The sequence below is a fragment of the Amblyomma maculatum genome, chromosome 4, assembly GCF_055883805.1.
Source record: "Amblyomma maculatum isolate TAMU_Amacu chromosome 4, ASM5588380v1, whole genome shotgun sequence".
Lineage (NCBI taxonomy): Eukaryota > Metazoa > Arthropoda > Arachnida > Ixodida > Ixodidae > Amblyomma > Amblyomma maculatum.
The window spans coordinates 165,240,190-165,249,590 of NC_139347.1; positions in this window are offsets into that span (position 1 = coordinate 165,240,190).

Genomic DNA, 9,401 nt, shown 5'->3' on the forward strand with positions numbered 1-9,401 from the left:
ACGGTAACTCGAACCAACTTTGCAGGCTGAAGTGTTGGAAACTATTTTGCCCCAGAAGGAGCACAGCGGGGTTTGCGGAGCCTCTTCCAAGCGCACATCCCTGTAAGAGCTGGGCGCCAGGCCGGGGGACGCTTGTACCCATTTTTACCGGTGGGTGTCCGGCGGCAGGTTTCGAATGAACCACCTTCCGCGTGAGTGTGACTATACGAGATATACGGTTGGAGCCAAAAGCCTAGGAATATTCCCAAATACCCGAGGCATTGTTTCCCTTTCGCCATGTCAAAAATGATCTCTCTAGCCGGTTCCCTCACTTCCTAGGCCGGCAGCCTTACACGATGCACATGTCTTCATCTCCCCTGGCAACGTTTTACTAAATACTTTGTTGCCTCTTTCATCATTACAGAACACTAAAACACCCGCGAAATGCTTAGCTAAACAAGGTAGGACGTGAAAGCAATGCTAAAGGGAGCCAAGCTTAGTCAAATATTTTATTTATTTATGCATAATCCCACAGCGCCGTTAGACATTACAGTACGGGGGAAATGCATATATCCAAGAAAAATACACTCGTACATGCAGGAAATTTCACAATTTCTCTTGCCTATACATGACAATAGTGCCCACTTTTCACCTCAATATCGCGGCACACAGGACAGCTATGTTTTCAAATACTGCTTTAAAATAAATAACAAGAAAGGGGACTACAAAGGAAATAAAACTTTAACCGTTCATCGCTAAAACAGAATTGCCATTACATAAAATAGAAGCCACAGAAGATAGCAAATTATTTCACTCTTTCACTGTTGTCGGATGGAAAGTTTAAAATAATTAGTTTTGCATTGAAATGGTCTGATCGTTTTCGGGTGGTTCCTTCTTTGAGTGTTAACATTATTTCTACTCGTATATCCGGATTTTAAGAAGCTGCACTACCGCTTAATATTTTTACAAGGCTAAATAGAGTTGAATTAAGCCATAAAGAGAGGATTCAAGACAGAAAACCGTCAGACATTGTTTTCGTCGATGCTGCATACATCGGTAAAAAAATCGCCGTCGTTATCAACGGGAGCCATAGCCCAGCCTCGACCAAAACAAGTATTACTAAAGCCGCAGAGGAGGTTTACATAGATCTGGGGAATTCAGAGGATTCGCTGGAGAGCATAGAGCAAGTAACAGTGGCTAATTACAGCGAAATCATGAGGCTCCACAGGCTACGCCGGAGGGAATTACCCTTACTTAACAGAGCCCTAGATAAAGCGGACGCGATAGAGGGGAAAAAACTCCAAACACATCCTAACTCGATTCTCGACAGTCACATCTGCCGGAGATAGCATCAGACATTTGAAAATATTGAGGATTTATAGAATAGTTCGACCATATATTTTGAGAACGCGAAAATAGCCCGGGCAGAAGAGAAGGAATCACCAAACCTATCTGGGCGGCCCTTCTGTAAAGCGATGAAAAGGAGAACCAACTACAAGAAGTCCGATTGGCAAAGGCTGCCACCGAGACCCAAGGACTCTCGGCCTGAGCGTGAGCCGACTTGACACGCCAAGAGCCCCGCTTTGTCCTATATATATTAGTCTATATGGGTGAAATTATTTTTCTCTCTCTCTCTCTCTCTCTAAGGCTACAAAATTGCTGCTGTATTTCATCAAGCGTGTTACGAGCTGCCCTCTAACGTATGACAGAGAACTCGCTGTCGTCATCAGCTTTCCGCGTTCTCGGACGCCTTCATTTTTTTCCATCCAATAAATGGCGGCAGCGCTGTGCAAGGAGACAGAGAAGCCATTTATTAGGGAATAGCAAAGGATGGGGCGGGTAAAGGAGGAGGGATGATTTCTGATTTCAGCACCCCATTGTGTTGGGTTGCTTCTTTGACTGGCTCATGAGCCGAAGCTGAAGGCATGGATCCGAGCTACTATCTAGAACAACTATCCAAGTACCTAGAATTGGTATGCGTGAACATCGTGTCCTATGCCGAGCCAGGCAGATCAACGGGAAAAATTAGCGACTGTAGTGAGATATGCTCAACAAGCCAGTACAGAATGCCTGAACGGAAAACCTTACAGAAGGGCGAACACACAATAAAGACACTCTCCCACTCACACAGCATAACATGAACCTCTGCGCAGGAAGGCCTTGAGGGAAACGGGGGGGGGGGGGGGGGGGGGGGCAAATGATCTAGCCCGAACTCTCGGAAATCGGGCGGATCTTCATCACTACCCCAGACCATCATTCGACCATATGGTGACCAACATTTCTAGATTACGTTTTTCAATTTGCAAACTCCAACGCCTCAGGTGCCACCCTTCCTTGTCCCGCCAAGCCGCGCTAGCCGCTGTTTGACCGATCTGGCAGCCTCTGGCCTCCGCACCGTCTGTAGCAATGCTACCCGCGGCGCAGTAGACGTGCGCGCGATCTTTTGCCTGACATTTATTTTTTGCCTTCAGCTGTTGCATGTTGATTGCTGCCCCTGTGAGTTCTTGCAAAATTTATCTAAACGTGTGGAGCGATACAGCTCATGCCGATCGTGCATGTGTGCTTCCACCGCACCACAACACAGCGGGGTCTGTGCTCAACCTGCGCATCTTCATGAGGCGCAGCTATTCACAGCTAAGATATGTAGAGTAATAACAATTGTTAACGTTGTTTACTGCATTACATGAAGCTGGTGCCTGTACTAATAATTTTCAGAGGTAAGACATGAAATTAAGCTCGTCGATTCGTAGTTCCAGAAAATTCAAAACTGCACGAACAAGACGGGGCGGAAAAACACAAGAACATGCTCACAGATCGCACATACATCCAACTGAATTTATTTCGTGAAAGCAGGGCCTTATAAAGATCATCTAAATAACAAAATTAGGAACAAGCGCGGACGGAAATGGGCTCGAACTGGGATAGCGACAGAACGTGCGTGCAATACGACTGTTTAAGTGCTCTGATATGTCCTCCTGAAGAATTCAATCGCTTTACTTTCACAGTGATAAGCACGGAGAGCTAACGCTGTTGTCACCCCTTTGGCGATGTAAAATGCCTCGATAACTTACTTTTTTATTTTCTCTTTGATATATAATATATTTCTTTCAGATAAGGTAAATTGTCTTTTCCGTCGCTGCTCTTGCAATGCAGGCGGAGACTGTCTGTGCCGGTGCTCATGGGTCGCTTCTGCGCCAGAGCGGGAGCATTACACAACGCTCAGATTGTCCTAGTAGGAGCGGCAGTACGACAAGGGGAATTTCATTAACAACATGAGATGCATTTGCATGATTACCTTGTTCTAATGATTCTTCCTGCATGGAATGGAATCCTTTCTGCATTGGATAGAATGGGACGCAGGCGCTGAAAGTTAGAAAGGTGCATACCCCTCCTAGTCAAAACAAAAGAAAGGATTCCAGTTTCAAATGTTTCGATTAGGCCATACTGAGCATATGCCGCCATTCACCTGCGAGATATTGCACACTGCCGTCTTAGGAGCAAATAAAAGGTGGCTGTAACTAACAAAAAAGCGTCCCTGTCCTGATTCTCGCTCTTTAAAATGTGCACTGCCAATAAAGTAATGTTTTCTCTATAACTTCAGTAAATTGTTTTTGGTAAGGCGCATGTTTGCTATCCCCGTCATTCGTCGAGTTTTATAACATCATAAACGGCGAGCTTTCAAGGAAGTTAGTCTTCATCTTCCTTTAAAAGAAGCAGTTATGCTTGCCAACGTTCCTTGGCTGCGAGTTTTAGCCAGAGTTTTCCGTGACATTCGATTACCCAATTCGTGTGGCTAGCCGATGACAATAATTATAAGAAAGGCAATTAAAAACAACACCCGATCCCCTCACAAAGAACACGTTTCATCTTCAAAGCTGAGTGAATAAGAATCTAAACTACCTTGGTCGCATGCGATCGGGCTCGCAGCTTCAATTCCACATTACTTGCAGTCTAATAGTGCCTTCTTTGCAATATAATATCTCACTACCACTAAAAAGCAATGCTTGAACAAAGAAACATATCCCCTGAAGCGCAATTATCTGCGTAAATTGCCGTCAAATATGGAGCGCTGGCTTTGCAACGATCGTGCGACCGAGCTAACAGCGGAGGAAACGCCAACGCGCACGAGGGAGTGGAAAGGGGCCGCTTTTTCTCCGCGGAATCCCAGCGGAGTTTGCAAACTGATTTGCACTGAGTTTGCAATCAAGTAACGTTGACGGTGACAGGCTTGCACATCCTTTGCTGGAAAGTAATGTTTACCACACAAACAACTATCCTCCTCAGACGCTATCGATTACAGAATAGTACAGACCAACAAAATCTTGATTGATTGCTTGATTGATAGATTTATTGATTCATTCATTCATTCAAAATTTTTATTGCATTGATGTCGATGCATTAATATACTTTTCAGAGTTCAGAAAGCGGTCCTAATGTCGAAGACTGTAAGTGGGACCCCTTAATAATACTGCGAAAAACAGTGAAAGAGAAAAAACAGCAGTCACAGCATGGCAAGGCAATAAAACCAATTCACACTGAACAATAGCCGAAGCAATTTGGCAATAAAGAACCTGAAACTTACATAACGAAAGAAGAAAAGAACTCAGAATATTTTTAACTTTGCTATAGAACCAGACGGACATAATGAAAACGTATTCCAGATTGAGGTCTCACAAAAATTAGTGGTCTGTTTGCCGTAGCTAGTTCTTGGACAAGGTAATAATTATTCACTAATGCGAATCACTTATTCACTGAGATGAGAAGTTTATTATCGGTGAGTAAAGTAAAAGACAACTTCATATGAAATTTAAAGACTAAAATGCCAAGCGAGTATTCAATCAAATCATTAATGGGCATCTTATATTTACTGAGCAATGACGATGCGTGACACGTAAAGCTATTACAGGTTATAATTCCAAAAGCTTGGTCTTGTATATGTTGGAGAGGTGATAAAGGTCTTACGCAAGTGTTACCCCAAGATGTGACGTAGTAATCGATATGGCTGTGGATGAAGGCATAGTAGAGCGAGATTAGAGTGTAACCTGAAGTAAGCTCGGGCTATGGTAAGATATTCTAATCCCATACATGTCAAGAGGTAATGTGCTCTCCAAATTTTAAGTGTTTGTCAATTATGACACCAAGGAAGGCAAATCTGCTGCCGAAAGCGGCTTCCTGCACTTGAGGCTGCGACCACCTAGCTCCCGCTAATTATTATATTTATTAAGTTTCCTCTCTCTCTGTCTTTCCTCAGCTCTATTTTTCAGTGATAAGAGCAGGACAGTGACGGTCGCACCATTAGCGAGAGTCCTCGAATCATGTTAAGAGCATAACGAATATGTAGGACGATATTGGGAGACACTCCTGCTCGAATATGTAGCAGCCTCTACAATCACCACAACAGAAAGACAGGCGCTAATCGACGCTGCCGAGAGTGCACAGCCCTTGGTGGCAGCCAGCAGTTCTGGCTGTGATGGCCAGAAGACTGATGTTTTCCATTACATCTGCGAGCAGCAATTTTCACCCTGATTCGCTCCACCTTCCCGGAGAACTTTTCAGGTCTGCAACATGTCCTCGTGATATGGTGGTTAATCTTTCTTTTGTTCACATATCCTAAAGCGCATTACATAGAGGTCTGAAAAGCACGCAAATTCGTTATATTACATAACAGTGAAATATAAAATATTAAACCAAATCATGCATAGGGGTCTGAAAAGCACATAAATTCGTTATATTACAAATCACTCATTAATAGCAGCTGTGTCCGTCAAAATGGAGTTCACCGCGGCGTCATGACAATCTCCGCAGCCATTGGCTGGAAGGTCTTTCTTGTGGGCCCTGAGCTGCTACGTTTTTTAGTTGCATCCTACTGCAGGCGGATTACCAACCGCACATGTTAGCCTCAGTTGAGTTCATTGGAGACAGGCAGTTGAATATCACTGAAGAGAATCAAACCAGATAGAGACTACCTGACCAAAATGTTTCAACCTCCCAAAACACCATCATTGTCGCTCCTCGTTCACGAGCTGCTGTACGCTGGTAGTCAGTCGTTCGATGCTTCAATAAAAGAATCCTTCGCCCTAACTCCCGTCTCTTACTTGAACGTCTTATGATAAGGCAGGGGAACCCATTGATCCATCACAGTGACTTTCCAGCCTGACGGGTTCCCTTCTTGATGTGTTGCGATTTCTTGCCACCACTTTTGCGTCATGTCAGGTGTGCCATGTTAAGATGTGTGTCTACCTTTACTGTCAGACTGCTAAAGCGCAGTACTATGAATGGCTAGTTTGTAAACATTCACTGTATACATAGCTAATCCATATAAATAAATGCTGGCAATAATTGCTGTGCTGGAAATCAAACACCAGCGACAGCTTTATGCTAGAGCATCCGTCTCGAATACAGGGCCCGCTGTATTCGATTCCCTATATCGCTAGGACCTAGCCGGATTTCTTCTTTTATTGTCTGTGTGTTATCATCCTGTTTTTAAACCCAATCTGCTGTCTCCCTTTCAACTAAACTCAGCCTTGATTTCATTTTGAGGCATACCCTAAATAGCTAGTCTGTAGTATCTGTTGCAATTTTTTCACGATATTATTACACCGGCGCCTGGCATGATACAACCTCCGTGCCACCGCAATACCCGAAACTTGAAAGGTACTAACGTAGTGTCCTATGATAGAATTTGCGGAAGTCAACGACATATCGCAATAGGTTCGCTTTCTGCGGTTAGTGCGTTCAAAAGCTTCTTCGAGCTATCCAAATCAGCGCAACAACTTTCTAATAAACAGCGTTCATTCGACATTGTGCTCCAGGAACCCGCACCTCCTCCTCCCCCTCATCCCTCTATATGTCCACGAAAAACCTTCTGCGGCTCTGAAGCAAAGGCTAGGTAGGAAAGAAAGAAATCGGCATTTGTATCAGCGCCATGAAGTGTGGGCTGTTCGCTGTTCGCGTCAGAAGCGCTAGGCGGTTAAGGAACGGACGGTGCGGGCCAGTAGTGTTGGTGGCGACCAGTACCCACAGGAGAAGCACAAACAAATGTTTTATTTTATGCCTATAGCGTCCGCTTGGGAGCCACAAAACGCTTTCCGCTAGTATACCTGGTCAACCCGCACGGACTCTTCGAGGCAGCCATGGCTGAGAAACATCAATTTAAAGGTGTCATTACAGCAAAAGCTCTCACCAAGCAGGATATTAAGGTGAAAACCTTTAATGTCTCGTACTGTCTTCCGTTCGCAGAGGGTGTCATACCTTTGGCAGCGACCCGAAAATGAGTATAAACATTTACTAGCTACCACTTACTGCTAGACTAAACCACAATACTTCTTAACAATTAACACTAATTAGGTAGCACTACAGGAACTAACACTAATTAGGTCTAATTAGTACTGAATCGGTAATAATTATTAATTATTAGCCATAACGGGATACTAATTGACACTAATTAGTCATATTTAGTTAGCACCAAAATTGTACAGTAGCAATGTCTAGTACAAGGGTGGTCGTTTATAGAGCTTCATAAACAAGCAGTGGAACGACATCAAAGCAATGGACAGCAAGGAAGTCACCAAAGAGTAGGCGCCTCCAGCGCCTCACCAAAACATACGTTTCAATCAACGTGGTTTCATTCAACCATTTTCCCGCTCAGAACCAGGGCCCGGATTCCGAGTTCGCGTCGTTTTTGAAGTGTCGCTATCTCACGTGACCTCGAGTCATCCAATTGGTAGAAACGCCGGAACATGATATGCCACCTCTTCTGGTTCCGTAGTGGCAACACCCTGTTCCGGCGTTTAGACCAATCATATAACTCGGGGTCACGTGAGATAGCGACATTTCGATAACGACGTAAACTCGGAATACGGGCCCAGTTGTCGCGCACTTTAATAGCAATCCAGCACTCGCAAAAAGTAAGCGATCACTCGTAACCATTCGCAGTGCCTAGCACAAAGGCTTTCGCCTCTCAACACTTTAGTCGCCTTAGAGTCTTGTAATTTTTTTATTTATTCTTGATTCCTACTGAAAGTACACTTACATATGACTGGAAAATTAAAGGAAATCCCTTGTTCGAAAATGGCAATGTCAGCGATCCGCTAGACCAGCGTTCCTTAAACGTGGGCCCGCGGGCTCCAGCGTGTCCTCTAGGCGATTTTCGGGGTCCGCGAAACCCACGCCCACACAAAAAGAGAAAGACCGCGATAGCTCTTACCGGGTTAACACAGGTATCTCTGCTAAAAACACGAAGGCTCAAAGCTATTTTTAATTTCTCAAAGGGAAATAAACTCGAGAGAAGCGTGGAAGAGGAAACGCACGCGCGAAAGAGGGAGAGAGACGGTCTACGGCATTCGTCGATGCCGGCATCGGTGAAACTTGAGCTCTCGCTGCACTGCTGAACGGGGCTGCAATGAAAAACATCGCGAGTGTCCGACGAGCGAGAGGCGCTGTGTTGGGAGGAGTGGAATCGCTCTTAGCGGCGTATGCATACCGGTTTTAGCAGCACGCGTCTTTTCCTCATGTCCTCTGTACATGCTATGACTCGCAACCACATCAAGTGGGCGTTTGTTTATGAGACTAGTTCAGTCTTGACTCAGTCTGAATTGCGCGATATGCTCCCAGAACTGCCGCATCAGACCGCAAAAGATCGCCCCACCGTAGATCTCAAAGGCCCCTCACCACTTGCGAAAGGACTCCCCGAAACAGTCATGGCTGAGAACCACTGCGTTAGGCTATTTACGTGCATACTTGCAAATTAATTGGACATGAAATATACCCTCAAAGTTCCTCGTTCAGTGTCCTGTTACTCTCAGTGTCTGCAACTGACCGCTGAACTTGATTTAAAAAGGATTCGTTGTTAAAAACTGTTTTAACATTTTTGTAAGTTGAACAGCATTAGATCATACTGCGCATTTAGGGCAATTATATAAATTTCTCATCCTAGCCTCCGATAAACAAACTGATCTTGAATTAAAAGATTTTACACTGACCGCTATACAAACATCGTCAAAAAGGGGTGTCTTCAGCCATAACCCAGGAACTACTTTGTATTATGTGGAAAAATCCTTGTTTAGTGTGCTCTCTTATCCCTAATGTTATGGTACGCTGTACTGCCTTCGGACAAAGCCACTTTTCTCGGTGTAGATCAAGATCAAAATTTGAAATTTAATCCACATGCTCATTTTTCGCTAAAAACACCCGCCACTATTTTCAACACTACATTATCGTATCAATGTATCAATTATCGTATCAACACTCATCTCTCATACTGCTTATCTTCCTGGGTTAACAAATACTATACAAATTTAGATCACATTTATGCCCTTTAAAATCAGGTCGCTAGATTAGTGACATTTTGCCCATTGCTCTCGCCTTCAGCCCCACTTTGCCGCCAGCTAATATCTTGCCTTTCCGCCTGTTTTCTCTCAAGC